At 42.1% G+C, this 21,980-nt stretch overlaps 1 protein-coding gene across 49 annotated transcripts in view; it reads left to right on the top strand.

Annotated features, from left to right (window-relative positions):
* Fars2 (phenylalanyl-tRNA synthetase 2, mitochondrial) overlaps positions 1-21,980 on the top strand; it is a 434,171-nt gene that overhangs the window by 28,491 nt on the left and 383,700 nt on the right. For 32 of the 49 annotated variants that reach the window (XM_087590573.1, XM_087590567.1, XM_087590559.1 and 29 more), the window contains 1 exon segment: positions 10,041-10,118. The gene's annotated coding sequence lies outside the window, so the exon portion shown is untranslated. 49 annotated transcript variants of the gene reach the window in all.

The raw sequence follows: 21,980 nt of genomic DNA, 5'->3' as shown, positions 1-21,980 counted from the left end.
TCGAGGAGTTTTGGTTGATGCATTGGAATAAAATTAAGGCAATAGTGATCTCTTTGTACTTTAGTGTAGTTTAGTCACTAAAACTACAGAGTTTATCAGAAGCCTTTGGAGAGTCTGGTGGGGGCGGGCATATGATTGGAAAAGTGAATTTCCAATAACACGTATCCCCATATTCTGTGTGAGACTGTCCTTTCCCACACTCCCCTGCAATATTGTTTTTCCAAGAACAATTAACAGGGTTCTGCTTGTCAATGGTTTATTTATGATTTTTTGCATAGACTTTAACAAATAACACTTAGGAATGTTTAATTTTATCAGATTCCTCATTGCATCATCTTTCCCAAGTTCATTGATAGCTTCCTAGTTTCCCTCATGCAGCCTTTTACCCTCTGGAGTCACCTGTGGCATTTTACATCCCTAACACCTACCCACTCCCTCCCTGTAGCTCTCTGTCTCCCAGCCTCTTTTCTCAACTGCAATCACATGTGTCCTTCCAACTGTACCCTTCTCTTCAGTGCTTTTTTTCCCCCTTCATGGTCTCCTTTCTCTGTATGGGAGAACATACAAGTTTTGTCTTCCTGAGTCTGGCTTATCTCAATGTAATACTTTCTAGATCCATCCATTTTCCTACAAATTTAATGATTTAATTTTGTTTTTTAGCTGAATACAATTTCCTTGTGTATACTCATTTTCATTATCCACCTTTTAATGATCCCGTGTTGTTGTGAATAATGCATAAATAAACATGGATGTGCAGCTGTCTCCATGAGAGGATATACATTCCTTTGTGTTTGAGCTGAGTATGGCTGGGTAATGTGATAGTCTATTTTGAAACTTCTGATTTCTATAATGGCTGTTCTATTTTATTTTCTTTTTATGATAGCCATTCAGAAGATAGAATCTCAAATGGGTTTTAATATGCATTTTTCTGATGGCTAAGGATGCTAAGATTTTTAAAATACTTACTGGACATTTGTATTGCTTCTCTGAAGAACAGACCATTCATTTTTCTAGCCTTTTTGTTGATGAGTAATTTTTGGTATTTAAGTTTTATAGTTCTTTATATATTATAGATATTAATCTCCTGTCTGAATTATAGCTGGTAGATTTTTTTCTCCCATAGTATAGTTTGGCTTTCTGTTTATAGTTTTGTTTACTGTGCAGAAACTTTTTATTTCATATAATTCACTGATAAGTGGATATTAGCCCAAAAGCTTGAATTACCCAAGATACAATCTACATACAGACTGCATGAAGCTCAAGAAGAAGGATGACCAAAGTGTGGATGCTTCAGTCCTTCTTAAAAGGGGGGAACAAAAATATTCATAGGAGAAGATATGGAGACAAAATTTGGAGCAGAGACTGAAGGAAAGGCAATCTAGAGCCGCCCCACCTGAGGATTCAGCCCATATACATACAGCCACCAAACCCAGTCACTATTACTGATGCTAAGAAGTGCATGCTGACAGGAGCCTGATATAGCTGTCTCCTGAGGGGCTTTGCCAGAGCATGACAAATACAGAGGCGAATACTCGTAGCCAACCATTGAACTGAGAATTGGGTCCCCATTGGAGGAGTTAGAGAAAGGATTGAAGGAGCTGAAGGGGTTTGCCATCCCATAAGAACAACAATACCAACCAACCAGAACTCCCAGGGACTAAACCACCATCCAAAGAGTACACATGGACTGACCCATGGCTCCAGCCGCATATGGCTGGATGGCTTTTTTGGGCACCAATGGGAGGAGAAGCCCTTGGTCCTGCCAAGGCTGGACCCCCCAGTGTAGGAGAATGTTAGTGCAGGGAGGCGGGAAGGGGTGTAAGATTGGGTGGGGCAACACCCTCATAGAAGAAGGAGGAGGGGGGATGGGATGGGGGTTTATGGATGGGAAACTGGGAAAGGGAATAACATTTGAAATGTAAATAAAAAATATTCAGTAAAAATAAACTAATTGGCAATTAAAAATTCATTGACTTGGGATGTAGCTCAGTGGTAAAGCACTTGCCTATGATGTTCAAAGACCCTGTGTTTAATCCATGGTAAAATACAGACACAGAGAGATATACAGACATGCTGACACACATAGAGACACCCACACAAACACACAGCAATCAGACAGACAGACAGACAGACAGACACACACACACAGAGAAATGCTTATTTGTAAGATGTTAGTATTTGAAAACAAGACAGGAAAAATTGTGCTTTCTCACTTGTTCACAGTTCTGTTTTTCTGCATGAATTACAGAGCTATAGTGTGTCAGTACTGTTCAGATAACATGTGATTGGATGATGTTGGCATGCCATGGTTTAGGTGATGTATCATTGGTTGATGCCAGTGAGGTTAGCCTTAGTAGCTAATATCCCCTCTTAGTTCCTTTGGTGCCAATTTAAAAAGTTGCAGAAAGGGGTTGGGGATTTAGCTCAGTGGTAGAGCAGGCTCTGGGTTCGGTCCCCAGCTCCGAAAAAAAAAAAAAAAAAAAAAAAAAAAAAAAAAAAAAAAAGAAAAGAAAAGAAAAAAGAAATGAAGAAAGAAGGCTATGGTAATAGTCCATGGAATGCTTATTGGATGGCTCACTGAAAGCAAATTACATATAGGACCATAAGTAAGAATGCACATTCTTCTCACTATGAAACATTGTAGAAGTAGATATAAAAAATGTATACATTGTGAGACATGTGTTGATCATTAGGCAAGAGATTCCTAGTCTTATTTCTTGTTACTTTTATAATTTTACTCTTGCTAACATTTTATAATGTAAGGAACATGACCTGTTTATTCATCATTAGTGTATGTTATTGTATGTGACTGTGTAAGTGCTGGTACACTTACACATACGGAAGTTGGAGGCAACATTCAGGAGTTGGCTGTTTTCTTCTACCATAGAACCTGGGGATCAAACTCAGCTCTTCAGGCTTTCAGGCCAAGTGCTTTTCCACACTGAGCCATCTCTCTAGCCCATGGAGAACTGTTTTGTCTGGTATGGGAAAGTGCAAGCTGAACCCCTATCAATGTATGTATTATAAAGGTTTTAAAAGTAGAGTTATTCTTCTAGCTCTTCTAAACACCATTCTAAAATCCCCTGCTCCTTGAGCCCTTTTTTCATGGCAAGGTGCCACAGGGTTGGCGGGAGGCTGGGTAATTTCAGATCCTTAGATTGTTCAATATCAGAGAGATGAGTATTTTGCTCACCTTTTTCTATTGATAGTACACTGAAGTTTTCAGCCTATTTTATGAAAAATAATTCCCTATTTTCTTTGGTAATATTGAGTAATACTAATGAGTTAGAGATTTATCTACTTTTGTTGCCTTTAGAATTAAATATTCAATATATTTGAAAAATAATGTTTCTTTACAAAAATTCATTGATTTATTACACTAATATGTGCTAGTTATATATAAAAGCCTAGGAAGACACATTTCCCTCCTCCAAAGAATGGATATTTTAGTGAGAGAGATTAATGTCAGCAAGTTCAATAGAATCTGTAGACACCGTGGTGATGTAAGTTCTGAGAGTAGGGTCACCCTTAGGGACAGGCAGAGGGGAGATTTTCAGAGGTCGTTAGTGTGAGCAGGATTTAGCTACGTACGAGGCATCCGTGGACTTCTCTTGGCTTTGCATACTGTTGACGTGGATTTGTGTTTCTGGCTGGTTGGTGTTTGGTGAGGGATAGTTGATAACAAGACACGAGGTTTGTCAAATGTTCAGGAAACAAATTATGAATCTAAAGTTCTTCACTCTTTTCAAGAGAGTTTTAACTAAGGAGACTCTTAGGAAATAGATAATCTTGACAGCAGCCAGCATTGTTGGTCAGGGATATATGTTGGTCAGTTGATACATGGGCAGCACAGACGTGTATTTGTGGGATGTTCTGATAATCCAGATAACAATGATGGCTTTAGCAGCAGCAGTGGAGGAAAGGAGAGAGGGAAGACTAACGATGCCCTCAGTTTTCATGGTGGACTGCCTTATCCACCTTGTCCCAGCTGGTAAATTAGCAAAGTTGGGGATAGAGTTTGGATTGGCCAAGTAGAACATCTCCAAGGTACACCCACTTGTAGAAGCCCCACACATGGATACACAAGTGGGCTGAAGCTCCAAGGGATGCTGTAGTGAATTGAAATCCCTGAGGAACCCTGACATATTGACATTTGAAGATCATGATACTCGAAGATGGATTAGACCAGAATGTTGCAGTAAAAAAGAAGCAGCATGACTGGTTCTTGTGCATACTACTCCATGCTTTGCTCCCAGGCCTCGCTGATCCTGGTGGACACGCCATAGGAACTAGTGCTAATTTATCACAGTGGCTCCATGCTGCCCCCAAGTACTCTTTGACCCAGGCAGTCCCCAAGCCGTTCTAATGTGGCACCTTGCCGTGCTGCTTTGCTTTCGTTGTTTCCATGCCAGGCTTACACATCCCAGTTCCATGCAAGCTTGGTACATCCAGCCATGGTACCGTCTCTTGAACTCAATTAAGTTGCCACATGAAAGAACACACCACACAATAACCTCTGATCCAATTTATAAGATATAATTTACCGATCTAGACAGCACAAAATCCTGTACACACCCATCCCTTAAAAATATTCATAACCTTTATCTATGCACAGAGAAGAATCTTAACATCTGCCACCATGTTCTCCCAGCTCCTTCTCCTCTTTCTAGAACTTTTCTCCCTCCCATCCTTCTTTCTTGACCAATGACAGGCCTCATTTTGTTTTGTACCTGCCATCCTACATAAAGACGTCAACCTACACCAAAACACCACAAAAAGATAAAAAGCAGAGACTATAACAGCCAGTGATGGAACTCTGAGAGGGACGATTGAAGGACAAGAGTCTTTGAAGGAGACTAAGTTGAAATATTTAGAGAGGTGGGAGAAAGGCAGAATGAGAGACCCTTAAACACCCAGAGAAGGCCCTGTTTTGAAGAAGGAACATCTGGTAAACACAGTTGTGGCTACTGTGTTGAACACATTGGCTCCTGGCAGCATTGGTGGAAATCACTCCCAGAACAGTGTAGTGGAGTCAAGTGCTCCCCGGGCTGACAGACAGCTGGGTGAGCAATTGGAGAAGCATGTTACAGCTGTCAGTGTCTGAAACTGCATTGCCTTATGGGGTCGTGTAACTGCAGGTGGGAGTTCTGCAGGCTTTGGCTACAGCGGCAGTTTCTGAATCTTCAGCAACCAAAAATTAACTCAAAGTCCAACCTGTTCTGAACCCCTAGTATTCTTGCCATACTCATCTGAGCTGTGTCAGGTGACCTCACTGCTGTCTTTGTTCTGAGCACACAGCACAGGCACATTGTCCTGTCCTGTGCACACTGTACACTGAGGACTTTAAATCTTCCTGAAAGGCCTGGGTTCTGATTCAGGAAGTTTCACGTTGCAGTGCTGGTGGTTGTTGCTCATAAACTGTGCATTCAAATTTTTCTTTGTTCATAGAAATCAAATACTTTCACTATTCAAACAAATAATATTTTCTACTTTTATTCTTCAGCATGATTTAATTGGTTTTTCTTTGATATGTATTGTCTTAGGATGTATCATTTTGAAAATTGTTTGTTTTGCAGACTTAAATTCTGGAAAACATCACTCCATAGATTTTGGCCTGTTGTTAGGATACAATCTCAGCAATTTCTGATGTGGTCTTAAATATGCTTCCTGCCACTGTTTGCTGCACATTTGTGTGAAGTGGTTCTCTTGCATAGTGTTGATACTTATAAAATCAACATACCAATCAGCTCCAAAAACATCGAAGATAATCTCATCTGTGTCCTAGAGGGTTATACTTTCAAGCCAGATTTGAATTCTTTATGTAAAAATAAACAAATTTACTTCATATAATAAACAGTCTAATTAGGAATATACTAAGAAATATTCTAAAATATATTTATAATGAGTTATTACCAGTACATATTTGATTTATGTATCTGTTTTATATACTATATATCCACGGCAGTGTAAAATTTTTCTGGTGCAAAGTGTTGTGAGTAGAACATGTTTAAGAAGCTTTTTTAGATACTTAAGTCTGTTCCTTGGGAAAGAAAGAGATAAATCCCTGAAAAGAACAGGAGCCACCACTGGGTAGGGTTTGTAAGAGAGTTGCTTTTGGTCTTATTGGGAGAAATGTGGCTCTGTGTGTATGCTGAAGTGACTGAGCCATGATGCCTTGGCCAAAGCAAGATGCAAGCTTCCTTCTCTACTGACAGAGGGTGATGCAGAAAGAATGGGCACCCATGAGTGCATGCATGGAGGCTGGGTTGACTGTGGGGAGGATCCTGACTCCTACATGTAGAAGAGAAATGATTTAAACCCCCAAATAGGTTATTTCTTTTAGAAATTATTTTTATTTTTATTTTTTAAATTTCAGTGTGTATAGACTTAAATTGTTTCAAAGTCTTTAAACTTCCCAATGGAGGAAAAGTTATTACTTAGTGGTGATGTAATATCTTGGCAAAAGCCAATTTCAAAACTGTGTGCACCATTTTTTCATCTATTAGAGGGCTTGCTCAAATTATATTCTTGTCATGGACATTTTGGAGCTTGAGGCCAACAGAAGTGTTACAGCATGAATTTGCAGTGCTGATTGACCATAGTGAAGTGACTGAAGGCTGAAGGTCAAGGCTTTGATTGATTGGGTGATTAAAATTCCTTTTAAAACAAATTAGATGTGCTAGGTTTGCCACAGGTGAGAAGTACTACACGGAATGAATCTCATTAACAATTAAAACTTCTTGGATCATCAAAAAGGAAGTTTTATGTTCTACACACACACACACACACACACACACACACACACACACCCACCCACCCATGAATGACCAAAGATACAATTCAGGTATATTCGGCACATATTTTTCATTAGGTTTATAAACATATGCGACTACTAGATGAATGTGTTTTTATCTTTAATTTAGAGATTGGTACTCATTCTAGTACTTGAGGTTAGCCATTCATTTGTCTTTATATTTCCAGGTTGTTTGATTTGTGATCAGGCCTTGGATTTGTGATCCTTTGCTTGGGAGGAAGTGGTGGGGGAAGGAAGTAAGTCTGTAGGCTGGAGAGTTATAGCTCTCACTGGGCAGAGAGGAGGAGGGAGGGTGTGTGGGATGATGGTCTGAAGTGGAAATTTCTTTGGAGACTCAGTTATGTCATGTGATGTTTTGCTGAAGCAGATATGATTAGAAAAAATATAAATATAACCCTATAGACAGTGTGATGAGGCTCTTGTATGGGTTCATCTTGTTCTACTTTGCTAGACTTCACTGATGAAGCTCTTGCATTGATTCACTTTGCTCAGCATTGCTGATCTTCTCTTGTCATGACTTTGTAGAGACTCCAAAGAACTTCTCCTGGTGTTCTGATGCCTTCCTTCTGGTTTCACGGGTTTGTACAGATCAGACTGGACTGCTACTGCTGATTCATGTTTGGTGTTTTGATAGTGGACTGGACTACTGACTGAAAGAGCCAGCGTTGGGGCCAATCTAGGGCCAGTGGGAAAATCCCCACCACAAACCTCCCAGCACAAGGACCCCTCCTTCCCAGGAAGACAAAAGCTGGTTTAGTTCCTGGAACAGCTACATGCCAAACTGTCACACAAAGCTACTTGTGGCTTCCAACCGAACACCCCCTTGGGGAAGTCTTGAATGGCACACTGGGTCCAATGTAAAAGTTGTTTCACTCTACCAGATGTGCACAGTACCCTGCCTAGTTACCATTGTGCAGATTCTGCCCCAGTTGTTTGCAGGGTATATAATGCCCTGTTAAAATCTGCTTAGAGTCATCTCCCCTTGAAGTGGGAGGACCCCAACATGTCGGAATTAAACTCCTCTTGCTATTACATTGATCACTGCCTTCGTGAGTCTCATTCAAGGGGTCCTGGAAGAGGTTCAACTTGGACCTCACACTGACAACAAAGATTGGAGTAGCGCCAAAGAGGAATTCCTAAGCAGGTCTACAACCTCTGTTTCCTGTTAACCTTTCTTTTCCCCTACCTCTGTTAGGTGGGCTAGAAGGGAGGTTGAAGCATTAAAGACCCCTATTAAAATAGGTTTTGAAAAATCTAAGCCTACAGCGGTCTGAGGAAGTCATATGTGAAGAACACATACATCTTGGGACCTAATTCAGGGAAGATTTGACCTTTATGCACTTGCATGTATGTTACATCCACACAAAGACCTTGGTAAGGAAAACATTGAAATTATTTCAGTTTACATGGAATAAGAGGAGGCATGAAGATGGCATAAAGACCCTCAGAAAGGAGAGGCAATCAGAGATGATGCTAACTACTGTCGAGTGGGAATTACTTCAGTTGAGTGTTGGTCAGGTTTTTAGAATTTACTTTGTTTTAGAATTTAGATTTGTAGGGCATGCAGGGTAAAAAATGCAGTGTGTCACTCGTTACCTGGAGGCTGGGCGGGTTGAGCTCTATTTTCATTTTTACTAAAATATTTCTTTTTTTTTTTTTGGTTCTTTTTTTTTTTGGAGCTGGGGACCGAACCCAGGGCCTTGCGCTTCCTAGGCAAGCGCTCTACCACTGAGCTAAATCCCCAACCCCACTAAAATATTTCTTTTTCCTTTTTTTCCACTCTTCCAGTATATCCCACCCCCCCCCCCCCAAATTCCTATTGTCCCTACGACAGTCCCTAATCCATCCTCAAAGTCTATTCTATTTTGCCTTCCCAGGGAGGTCCACGCATCCCCCATAGATGTAACATAGTCTCTGGCTGGCTGTCAAGTAGACGCATATAAGAGCCAGGAGCTTTTTCCCCCTTCCTCCCGTCAGCTCTGTGTGATAGCCTTAGCCTGTGAGGCCGTTTTCGAGATGAGCAATCTAGCAATGACGTATGACAATCAGTGTGTTCTCTGGTGTCATTTTAGCTTTATAGTGTGGAGAAATGAGGCTGCTTTGACTGCACTGCATGCCACTGGATGTTTAGATGGAAGGATATTTCCTGACAGAGAGGGCCAGTGCTGGAAGGGGCTCCTCTTAGAAGGAGAGCTCAGACATAGAGGTCACAGTTTGTGAATAGCAGCCTCTCAGTAAGGATGGCAAGGAGACAGGTGAGTAAGAAGGGAGCTGGTCATGAGAGTCTCTACTGTGTGCTAGCCATACATGAGAACTTAGATGTGTGGGGAGTGGATGAAATCCTAAGGAGATGTGTATTGTTATGTGAGTACAGCCATGTCAAGACCCCTAATGACTCAGTCCCAGGCAATGGTAAGACCTTCCCCAGGTTAGGCACGGGGAAATGGCAAGATCTTCTAGAGGTCTGAGTATGGATGATGATGCACCCTTGTGCTGAAAGAACCAACTACAGCCTAATCCTCTCAGATAATTGCAACCTGAGACTGCATCCTTAGACTGAAACTAGCTGACTTTCCTTGCTGCTGGTGCCTCTCCATTACAGCGTATGGCCTGCATGGCCCTGGCTTTTCTTACTTGTCATTCTTCATCCCTCATCACCCCAGTCAGGCCTTTCTGAAAGCCCTGCAGGTCATGCACATGTGTGTTGATCCTGACATATGACTCTATTTTGAATATTGAAATGTTTTTGTCATGGCAAAGCACATGAGACACAAACATTGCCATTTTTAGCATGCAGTATGTTAGTATTACTTACATCGCAGTGTTGTGCCTCTGTCACAACCATCCATCTCAGTCATTCTAAACTGAACCTTTGCATCCATTAAACATTGACACTCTATTCCTTCCCCATCTGACCTGTGGAAGCCGCTGTTCTGCTTTCTATCTCTGTGAATATATCTAATGTCAGTACCTTCGCTAAGTGGAATTATGCAGCCTTTGTCTTTTCATGAGGGGTCACTTCACTTGGCGTAATATTTTCAAGGTCATCTGTGTGTAGCCATATGGGCAGTTTCCCTTTCTAGGCTACAGCACATCTTATTTGGCTCATGTGGATGATATAAGCATAACATTGTGCTCCTGGTATCCCATCATGTCCCTGCTTTTAGTCGTCGTACATTGCAGTAGGAACTGTTGAACCATAGGATAATTTTGTCTTTCTTTTCAGGGTACTGTTTCCTGTGAAGGCCGCCTGACTCTGCATTCTCACAAGCAAGTGCACAGGCTTCCAGGCCCCACCTCGGAGGTAGGTCTGATTGCCTTCCCTGTGAGAATGAGGAAGGAAGAAGCAGAGAGAAGCTAAGTGTGTGTCACACAGATGGAGTCAGTTCGTATGTGTGGATTGGAGTTTGCACTCAACCATCAGATGCCAAACGATGTCCCATGACACACACGTGTCTGAGGCACAGAGACTAAGCAGCAATGGATTCAAAGTCTGCTTCAGAGTTAGTTCTGGGAGCTACTGGTTAGCCTTCCCCCTTTTAAGTGAAAATATTATTTAAAATATAGTAATCTTTAAATGCCATTATATGCCTTTACCCTGACTTTCTGAGTTTATATTTTAAAGTGTTTCTTTTATTTAAAATATTATCTTAAAAATGTCAGCACTGTTTGGTTTTCCTTTTGACTTTCTTGAGTAAATTTTTTCTTTAAACATTTTGAATAAATATGCATTGGTTCTATTGAATTTTAAAATATAGCTCCATTCTATCCCTTTCTGTCAGAAGTTTGCTTTGAAAGAAAACCAAGCAAAGTGTGTAAAGCTGATTTGAGCTGGGGAAGCCTGAGGGGAGCCGTGGCAAACACTGTGGGCTTCTTTTATACAAGATAAAGCGAACTTACAGCTTTTATCCACAGAGAAAACATAGGGACATTCATTCTCCTGCACACATTTTGCTAAGAAACTTGGTTATCCCTGAAGGGGACACAAGGGGCTGGCTATATGGCTTTCACAAATGGAGCCATGACAAGGGGTGCCTTCATGCCACAGGGTCTCCAGCATCTCACATTGCTACTAGCAAGGATACAAGAGGGTCTTCTGGAGCTGGCCTCATTATAGCTGCCTTGTAAGCAGAGATCCAGGGGGTGCTCTGTCCTCAGCGTCTCTTGAAGGGTTGAGAGGAGAGAAAGACATCCTGGCCCAGTACCCTTGGCTCACATCCCGCTGAACTACTGCTCAGAGATAGAGTGCTTCTTGTCATGCAGGAAGCTCTATGCAATCCCAGTATAAACAGAAACAAAAGGATACTATGGGCCCATCCCCACTCCAACTGGTGCCACACTACAGGTGAAGGTATGGGACTTGGGTATATTCTCCCTAACTCCTTCTAGAATGCTGTTCTTTAGCTCTTACCTAAATGCTTTACTATGATGAGTCACAAAAATCTCATTAGCTGGGATTGCTGGGGTATATTCCTTATATAAGAAGGGAATCTTATATCTTGATTTGTGGCAGAAAATTACTCTCCTGGTTTTGCTTTAGTGCTGGTTGCTATAGCAGGAGATTTAGTTTACTCTGTAGAGCTGTGCACTCCAGAGTACAGAGGACAGGTAGAGATTTGCCTCTCTAGATTTCAGTGCAAGATGTAGGTCACCTTCTGGGTTTGGTGATGTATTAATCAGGGCTCCCTAGAGGAACAAAATGTATGTACTGACTCTGTAAATATATAGAAAATTATACATATATACATATACACATATAAATATATGTAAATATTAGGATGACATTCAGACTGTGGTCCAGCTTGTCCAACAATGGTCGTCTACCAATGGAAGGCCCAAGAATGCAGTAGTAGTTGAGTACATGAGACTAGATGTTTCAGCTGGTCTTCAGTGTACACAGGAATTCTGGAGAAGTGGGCTTTAATGCCAGCAAAGGAATTGATTTGCAAGTGAGAGCTAAGGCAAGCAGGCAAAGACAGAACAAGCTTCCTTTTCCATGTCCTTTGTATAAACTGCCAGCCCACATTACAGGTGATTTTCCCACCTCAAAATAGGTGGATTAAAGGTATATCCTCCTACCTCAAAGATCTGGATTAGAAGTGGGTCTTCCCACTTAATGATTTAGTTAAGAAAAAAAAAAGTCCCCTATAGGTGTGCCTAGCCGTTTGCACTTAGTTAATTCCAGATGTAGCCAAGGTGACAACCAAGAATAACTATCACCGGTGGCTACTAAATTGTGTGAACTGAAGACTGTTGCCTTTTTATTATATATGAGTACACTGTAGCTGTCTTCAGATACACCAGAAGAGGGCATCAAATCTCTTTACAGATGGTTGTGAGCCACCATGTGGTTGCTGGGAATTGAACTCAGGACCTCTGGAAGAGTAGTCGGGTGCTCTTAACCGCTGAGCCATCTCTCCAGCCCGACTGTTGCCTTTTTAAGGTTATCTCTGATAGTTCCAGAAGGCTTCTCATTTAAAAGTTTATGTCCTCGGAGCACACTGTTCAGCTCCTTCTCCTTGTGTTTGGAAACACCCATGTATGTACTAATGCAGAAGACCTGGGTTTGTTTGTGAGTGGATCACAGAGTCAGTGTAGTCTTAGGGCATTTGGAGGACAGAAGGGAAGAAGCTGTGTCCCTTGTATTTCTTCTCTCAGGATAGTGGCTGCATTGAACTGTGATTTTTAAGGTTACTTAGAAATTTCTTCAGTTTGGGGATGAGATTTGAGTATGTGTGTGTTCTTATTTTAATTTTTTTTAACGAATGTTTTAAGAAGGGCATGGTGGCACACTCCTGCAGAGGAGAAAGATGGTGATTTCAGTGCCACCCTGCGCCATATGTAGAGACTAGCTCAAAAACTGAAAATTAAATGGACGCATGATAGGCATAATATTTGAAAATGGCAGCCCTACTTTGTGTCCTATTTTCTGTGAGAGCATTGTATATAGTTGCAGCAACAAAAATGCATGACTGGTTGTGGCCATACTGCTGTGTGTGTCTTAAAGGTCTGACTGATGGCTAAAAGTCACTGAGTTGAGTAGCTGAGGTCAAGGACTTCCGTACCCACTCCATGTACGGAATGTACGGATGTAGTTAGAGCTGTCATACATGCTGGGGAGCCACTGCAGATACAAAAGTGCACAGATGCCCTTCTCTTTTGTGCAGCAGGGTACTACTTGTATGTCACTAGTGCATGTCCTTCTGAGTATGCTCATGTATGTCTAGATGACTTCATGGCTCCTAATACACTATACGTTCTGTTCAGAAAACTGTTACACTGTGTTGTCAGGAAATGACAAGAGTTGGTTGTATGTGTTTAGTACAAGTATGGGACTAATTTTGGCCTTAATTATTTTTGACCCACATCTATTTGAAATCATGGACATAGATTCCTTGAACTGGATGTTTGTGTGCATATATATGCACATATAAGTCTGTATACTATACACTCTTGGAATTGTAGGCCTCTTTATATCTGTTTATGTCTGCTGATTCAGACTGATGTGAAGGTTCTCACTCACCTTTGGCCCGTGACATTTGTCTGTGATTCTGCTTGGTCTTTTCTGAGAGGAGCACACTGTGTTTGGCATGACATTCCCACTTCGGTAATCTCTTAACAGTGTGGTGACATGGGAAATGGTTCTTCTAACCTTTATGCAGATTTCTTCCCTCAGTTAATTTCTGTGGTGACAGGTGTTTGTAGAGGTGGGAGTGAGACAGAGGCACTGATGGACCGGAGGTAGGCAACTTAGACAACAGCCTGTGGCACCTGGTTGCCTCCGAAGTCTTAGAAAATGAGGTTTTGCTCCTGGGGCCTCCAAGCATCTCCTGGAGCAGTTAGCCTGACTTTTCTGGCTCCAAATAGTTATTTTCCCTGCATCTTAGATCGTTGACCACCATATTGGCTGGTTAGTTATTTTTAAAATGTATTCCAGAAATTGGAAATAAAAATGACAGTAAGGCAACAACAACCACTCTTTAAAACGAGCTGTTTTTCCTGGAGATGTTCTGCTCGCTCTTCCTTTAGCCAGTTCTAGCTCTGGGGTCTTCCCTGCCTCCTCTTTCTGGTCTTCCTTCCACTTCCCCCTGCCCCTTCATCCTTCTTTCCCTTCCTCCTTGCTACTGAGACATAGTTTTACAGACCTGGCTGGTCTGGAACTTTCTGTGGAGACCATCTTGGCCTCCAACTTAAATGATTTCTGCTTCATCCAGGTAAGTTTTATCCTTAAGCATGAGATGTCATGTTCACCTTGGCAACTCCTGGAATTTTGAAAGACAGCATCATTGCTATAGGAGGCAGTTCTGACCTCTCTGGGTTCACAGGGTAGCATGTGTGGATGTTACCTGGCCTCAGTCCCTTTCCTGATGGAACTGCATTATTTTGGGCTTTCTGTTTTGAATATTTTATATACAAATAGTGAAATAACTTGGACATGAAACCCAGTTGACATTCGAATGTACTGGGTCTCAGGTGTACCTGTAAGCACAGGCTGAACGTTGTCTGTTCACTCTCTTCAGTCAGCTTGCATTTTGACTGCTGACTGTCAAGAAGTCAGCTGTGGTACCTCTTACTTGTAGTGTCATGTTGGCACAAAAAGATTTTATATTTGGAGAGTTTTGGACTTTGAGGTATAAGGATGTCCAGGTTATGCCAGGACAGGGAAGCAGGAGTAACCAGTGTGAAGTAGTTTCGTTATTTGTAACTAACAAATATTATTCCAGTTTAGTTGTCAGACCCACAAAAGCAGAAAGTAGTGTCCAGAGATGACCTGCACACCACAGGTATTCAGCTGGATTTTGATGTGTCTCTTGCCCTCTGAGGGTTTTCTAGTGCTGCTTTTTCCAGGCTTTGTCCCAGATATCAGTAACACCCCATTTCCCTTGTCACTTGCAGACTCTGAACAGTATTTGCACATTCTGAAGTGGTTCTTGTTTGACACCTTTCAGTCTGGTTCCTCCTTGTGGGACCTCAAGAGCAGACTCAGACTCCACCCATACCTGTGTTGCTGAACAAGAAGTCCAGGTGACTATGTCTGCAAATTATGCTTGGAGGAAGGCTCTGTTTCTGCACTGAATGGGTGTTGCAGATGCTGGTCTGCTGTGGACTGCATGGTAATCACAGGTTGTTCTGTGGAGAACCTGAACTGTTCTGAAGTCACAGAGTTTCAGTTCACTCAACGTATGGAAGGACATGTGCTAATCTTGGTAACTGTGGTTTAAGTACTCTAGTTTAGTTAAAACAATGACTGACTGTGCATGGCTTGTGTCCCAAGAGGATTGTTCATAAACATTGGATGATTGCAGATAGCTAAGTGGAGAGTTTCACAGTGCAGGAACAAGAGTGCTTCCAGAAGGCAAGCTGAGTTCAGGTATAGTCTAGGGTGTGGGGATATCTTTGTCCCACAGTCAGGCTGTGCTCTGCATTCAGGTGATATGCCTGAGGAAGAGGTGCCAGCTGTCGAGGCTTAAGAAAGGGTACACGTAGCTAACCTTCAGCATTCATTAATAAGTGCCAGGGCCTGAGATTGCCTCATTGATTCCAGACAAGCTTCATATTAATCCTGGGGCTCTAGTTCAGCTTCTGCAGTGGGAACTAATGTAGACTCAAAGAGGCTAAGCTTTTCTCAAGGTCACATGAGATCAGCCTAACTTGAATGTTAAGTCAGGTATGTTTGCTTTGCACCTCCCTGGGCAAGAACTCAGGAAGTTAAGGTGTAGACGAGGTAAGAATTTAGGTATGGACCCAGGGATAAAAGCATACGTGTGTGTGCAGTACCAAAGAGATGCACATTGGTTCCTAAGATCCTCCCAGTAGAGTTGACTCCAGTTTTGGGTACAAGGCTGAGTCTGCATCAGTGGTCCCAGGATGAAGTATGTGCTCTTTTGATGGATAACAATGGAAAGCACATGGCCTGTGTCAGGGGAATTCTCCGCCTGTGGGTGCTCAGGTCAAAGGTAATTCTGGGGTGAGCAGAGAGAAGGTGGTGGCTTTTGTTGTTGGTGGGCTTTTTTCTGGGCCTGCTATACATATGTACAACATCTGAAGGTGGCTCTCCATGGAACTGCTATATATATCTTAACTGTCAGGCCCTGTGTGCCAACCTCTGCTCCTAAATTCTGTGGGACTGGCCGTTATACCCACCTCCATCATGTGACCTGTCTCTTTCATGCGGATGTGCCTGCTTTCCCCAGGCCCTGTGTGCCTCCTCAGGCTCCGTATCCCAGTCCTAGAGGCCCTGTGTGTGCTGAGATGACAGTGGCCACCTTCCTCCTGAGTAAGCTAGCTGCTAATGCTGTGGCCATGGCTCTCTCAGAGGGAAGCATGTTCTTTAATTGTGTGAGATTGTTTTTTAATTCTAGAAATATCGCAACAATTTTATAAAAAGCTTAGGCAATAGGAAGAAACATCCACATCCACTACTCTGAAACAACCATTTCCAGTTTAATCTTTTTCCTGTGACATTTTCCTAGCTGAGTCTGTTGTTTTGAACCTGCACTTTCCTTTATTGGTTTATCCACAGTGTCATCTTTATGGCTGCATAAAATCCTGTTGTTCTGCTACACTACTAATTTCTTAAATCTCTTGTTGACATGTATATTCCAGATTTTAATTATTGATTAACTTTCAGCTTCTTGTGCCAGAGAGTCTTAGAAACAGTGTTATAGGGTGGTGTTCTTCTTAGTTTTTTTGGTTTGTTTTTTGTTTTTTGTCATCTGGGAGGATCCTCTATAGGTGTTCCCACCCCTGGAGAGATGGTCCTGGGTTGTATAAGAAAGCATGCTGAGGGGACTGGAGAGCTGGCTCAGTGGGCAAGCACTCTGGCTGCTCTTCCAGAGGACGAGGGTTCAATTCTTAGCACTCACATGGTAGTTCACAACTGCCTATATCTTCACTTCCAGGGGATCTGGTACCTTCACATAGACATACATGCAGTCAAAACCAATAAATCCTTAAGGAAAGAAGAAGAACAAGAAAGCATGCTGGGAAAGCATGAACAAAGCAGTAGGCATTGTTCCCACACCTTTGCCTCTGTGTGAGCTGACATTCCCCAGAGATTGATTGTGGTTGGGATGGCTAAGTCAAATAAACCCTTTCCTTCCCATGTTATTTTTGGTCACAGTGTTTGTTATAGCAATAGAAAGCAAATTGGAGCATGAGGTGAGAGAAGGGACATTTTTATGGCTTCTGACACATGCTGCCAGATTGCTTCCTAAAGCTCACAACCATTTATAAGGCTAGCACAAAGGCATCTGTTTCTCAGATGGCCACAGGGTTAGTTAGGATTGCAGCCTCTCCCAGCAGGAGAGCCTGTGTGTGTGTGTGTGTGTGTGTGTGTGTGTGTGTGTGTGTGTGTAACTTACTAGTATTTCTGAATATTGGCTGAAGTCCAGCTGGGATGCTGGTCAGTGGGAATATACCATCATCTCATTAGCAGTGAGCTGTCCTGTTCAGGGCTGGTAGGACAGTACACCTGATGTGGGAAAGAGCAAGTTATAGATGTTTCCTGCTCTTTGGGGATTTGGACATTTAAAGAAGTCCGCACAGCACTGATGAAATGGCCCAGTGGGTGGACTGGAATGATGGCTCAGTTGGTAATAGTGGTTGAAGTTTGATAACCTTGCCTGGATTCCTGATCTCCATGGTGGAAGGGGAGGACCAACTGACCTGCATACTCATCCCTCATCATTCCAGTGCTTCCCCTTCGATAAGTAAATAAATGCAATAACTTTTTAAAGGCAACATAGGTGACTTAGCAAGTATATTCAGCTATGAACACTGGGTTCCTATTGGAATTTGACTTTTGGAACTACTTCATAACTTGCAAGTAAAAGTCAGAGGGATTTGGTTCAGATGGGGGAGGGGTTGAAACACCTGGTCTTGTGTTCAGGAGAATGCCTAACCTGGGCTACACATACTACTTTATCCCACGAGGTAAAGACTCTGGGACGCTGTTTCACTGTTCTGTGGATGAATCACAGTTTGTTATAATCTTTTGTCAATTCAATTTTCTTCAATTTATTATCTTTGAATCATAGACATATGCCATAAGGTAGGGACTATTATCTTTTAAATCATGAATTTTATGCCTGTCTCTTAGAATGCCTAGTGCATTTTTGTGTGTGTTGTGTATATAGTGACTTTATGTCTCTTGGATGGATGAATGAGGGAAATGAGTATTTTATCCCCCTGATCCTGATGACACAAAGCTCTGAGGTAAAGCAACGGATCCCATAGCTCTCATGCTTAGGTGGGAAGCCTCCAGCACACTTCACCACAGCAGAATTTAGGGCAGGTATGTTAGAACCTTTTCTCATTTCTGGACTAGATACTTGCCATGGTGTCTTGAATGAGAATAGCCCCCATAGGCTCATATATATGAGGGCTTTATCCCTAGTTATTGGAACTGTTTGGGAAGGATTAGGAGGTGTGTTCATGTTGGAGGAAATGTGTGTTCAGGGTAGGCTAACTCAAAAGCCTATGCCAGGCCCAGTCTCTCTGTCTTTTCCTGTAACTTGTGGATCAGATGTGAGCTGTTGGCTACTGTCCCAGTGCTATGCCTCTGTGCCTGTTGTTGTGCCCCTCACCATGATGTTCGTGGACTAACCTGAAACTGGTAGCAAGCCCTCAGCTAAACACTTCCTTTTGTAAGTGGTTCTGGACATGTTGTTTCATCACAGCAGCACAGTAACTAAGATACCTGCCATGGGCAGCACCAAGGAAGGAAGGGAGGAAGGAAGGATCGAAGGAAAGGAGGGAGGAAGGAAGGGTTTATTTTGGTTTATAGTTTAAAGGGCTACAGTTTGTCATAGTGAGAAAGATGTGACTGCAGGAGTGTAAGGCCTTGATCTCATCTTATTCCGTCAGGAAACAGAGATGCACTCAGGTGCTCAATCCATGTCTTCCTTTTTCATTCAGGTTCCAGCACACGAGTCTCCATCCACTTCCCCAGGGGAATGCCTCGTCTCCATTGAACTTTTCTGGAAACAGCACATAGACACACTCAGAAGTTTGTTTTTTATGGCTATTTTAAGTCCAGTCAAATCTGTAGTGAAAATTAGCCCTCACCAAAATGCCTTAACTGAGCCCTTCCTCCTGTTAGGCAGTCTTCCAAAACTTCTGGTAGGACTGTCTTCTTCTGTAGCCTGCAGCCCAGTGGGATTAGTGTCTTTTCTGGGGCCACAAAGGTGGAGGTTGACTGGAACTCCAAAAGGAACTCCTGATCTCTAGATTAGCATCTTTTCTATTCTCCCTTATGGGGAGAACTTGGGGAGCCCTGAGTAACTTGTGCCTCCCACAGACAGCATCCTCTGCAGATACATGCTGAGCTTACCTGCAGACCACACTGTTCACTTACCATGGAGCAGAAGTGTGTTTGGGATGACACCTTTAGTGGACTCTGCTGGTGTCCAGGGTCCCACACGCCTAGAGATTTGTACTGAGTTCAAAGAGATGGTTCAGGATCAAAATTTAGTTTCATACAAAGTTAAGTTCGTGTTATTTCTGTGTTTGTAAAGCAGTGTTTTTGTTTTAAAGGGCATATGTACTGTGATGAATATGACTGATTATTTGAGTGTGTATTTTCTATGATCATGATCCTAATAAAACCCTCTTTGTGACCCACATGTCCAGAGAAGCTATGTAAGGTTGTGAAGGGAACATTAATGTTAGGCTTCTTGATATCTCTGGTGATTGAAAGCTCAGCTCCAATGTTGGTTTTGCTGTGATTGTTTTTTCCTCCTTTCTTTCCATGGCCCCTCACCCCCATGAATTGTGTGCATTTCGTTGTAGAATTGAAATTCCGAAGATAAGCACATTTAATAGGAAGGCTGTATTCATGATGAATGCCAAGTGAAGCAACAGTGAAAGAGCTGCTAGTAACAATGTTAATAATTCATAAAAATTAATAGTGAAAAAGCTATCAAGTAGGTTACATTTATAGTTTTATGAAAATTTTAAATGTGTAGGTTCCTGGATAACTAGTGGACAGATGTGCAGTAAGACATTGGCCAGTGAGACGTCGGCAGTGGAAAGTTTCCTACAACTCAAGAGAGTTTGGGAAGTCTACCTTTTATCTGAACATGAGGTGCGCAGACAGAGGGGTTTTTTCTTTTTCAATGTTTAAATGAAATTCACCATTGTATTCTGAATGTGTAGAAGTGTTAGGCTCAGTAAACCCATGTGGAATGAGTGAGTGGAAATTTTTCTTTGCTAGGACTCTTTTCTGTGAGGAGCTGGACATGGTTTCTCCACCAGTCCTTTCCTGTTGTCCTGTGTCTTTATTTAGGGAGGTTTGCGCAGACAGTGTCCTGGCCACACTCAGCACCCTGGCCACATATTGGCTAGATTGGGAGTGAGGAGGGCCTGGGTGTCCAGCAGACTGGTGTCCAAGGCAGGCTGTTTTGAAATCAAAAGCAGGAAGGGTCATGAAACAAAAGGAATGTTTTACCAATAGATTTACTAGATGGCCTTCCACTCTGCCAAGATAGGTCACAGGAAACTGTTTGACGAAAATGTTAAGAAATGACAAAAATGGAGAAGGAGTGATATGGCTTGAATTGTGTGTGTGTGTGTATAGGGGGGTAGGGGAAGAAGGGGACACGGACTGACAAGGTCTGTTTGTTTATGGTGGACACAAACCTAGGACCTTGTGCTTGTCAGGCATGTGCTCTGTTACTGACCCTTAGCTTCTCCTGACAGATCAGCCTGGGTGTGAGATTACAGGGCTCTTTCTTTTCTCTTTGTGCATTGGGACATAAACACTCAAATGTTATTTTATCAGAAATTTACCACATGATCCTTATAGCTGTTCTGCCGTTGAGACATCAGCTGTATTCATTATCTTGAGTTTGGCATATATGAAACTATTCTAAGTGAATTGCTCAGTTTTCAACCTTGGTTTAATTAGCTAAGGAAGTTGTGTGTACCTGTTTTTAATCATGAGCATAGAGTGTGGGTCAGAACAGTTTGGAAGGATGGGAGGGAGCAGTTCCTGTTTGGTGTGACCTTGTTACAACTGAGGCAGCATTAGTTCCTGAGCCTGCTTTGGTTTTGCACTTCTCATTTCTTGTGACACATCCTTTGTGGTCCTGTGTGGATTTACTCATTGTACATGTGGTTGGCGTTGTAATTTAGCTCATCTAGTTTTCCTTACATTATAAAATCCTTCGAATGCTCCTGGGTTTTATGATACAAGCATTCATCTACAAACAAAATTTAGGAACATAAAGCTCCTTGACTTCTAATGAACTTTCTACACCTACAGTGTTCAATACATGTTGGTAATTTGAAAAAAGCAAATAACTTGGGACCATTGTCTAAAAGCAATTCAAATTATGAATAAAGCTTCAGTTTTTCTGAATGTACTTTTAATTTAGAAGTACAGCAGCTTCATCATACATTCATTTATCCCCAGAAATTAAAGCAAAGCATTTTCAATGAGGATTTCCTCTGGGCTTTGCTTACCGTTAGTCCATAATAAGTCTTGTAACTTATATTTGTGTGATACTCTCTGTGTCTCAGAAGACTTTTTTTTCTTCATAGATTCTCATTTTAAGTTCATGCCAATTGTGAGACGTCGACTGGGAATTGCCTTTATTATCTGAGGCCTTATTGTTTGATATTTGGAGACAATATTGCCAACCTAGAAAAGATGTTAACAATGGTGCAGAATATCAGAGTAAGACAAAAGGAAAATCAGGGGACTATCAAAACATCAAGAATGTAGCTCGTCTCTGTCGCTGAGGGGAATGTGCTCATTGAGGACAGTTTTGAAAAATAAGGTTATTCGCAGGATGTACTGGAAAATGTGGAACTGCCTGTTCTTGCCCTCTCTTCTGTGCTCTTGTTCTCTGAAGAATCGTCTTTCAGATTTTCAATGCCATGGTTCTAAATATAAATTCCAGGAGGTCCAACTGGGGTTCAAATAAAAATTAGTTGTGCCACTATGTGCAAAAAGTACCAAAGTAACTACTGGAGACCCAGTGCTAAACGACAGACCTGCCTTGCTTAGCCTTTCAGCTGCTCACCAAACTGCATGTGTACCTGTTCCACAGGAGCCTGGGCCTGTATGAGGGGCGCCATTGGAGGAGCAGCCTGGACACCCTGTGTTCACTGGTCTAATGGGCAGTAAAAAGTGCAGAGCTGTGACAAGTGGGTAGGATTT

This window comes from Rattus norvegicus, chromosome 17 (assembly GCF_021556685.1).
Source record: "Rattus norvegicus strain SHRSP/BbbUtx chromosome 17, alternate assembly SHRSP_T2T, whole genome shotgun sequence".
Taxonomy (NCBI): Eukaryota; Metazoa; Chordata; class Mammalia; order Rodentia; family Muridae; genus Rattus; species Rattus norvegicus.
The sequence above is the reverse complement of the archived record's forward strand: the minus strand, read 5'-3'. Positions and strand labels throughout refer to the sequence as shown.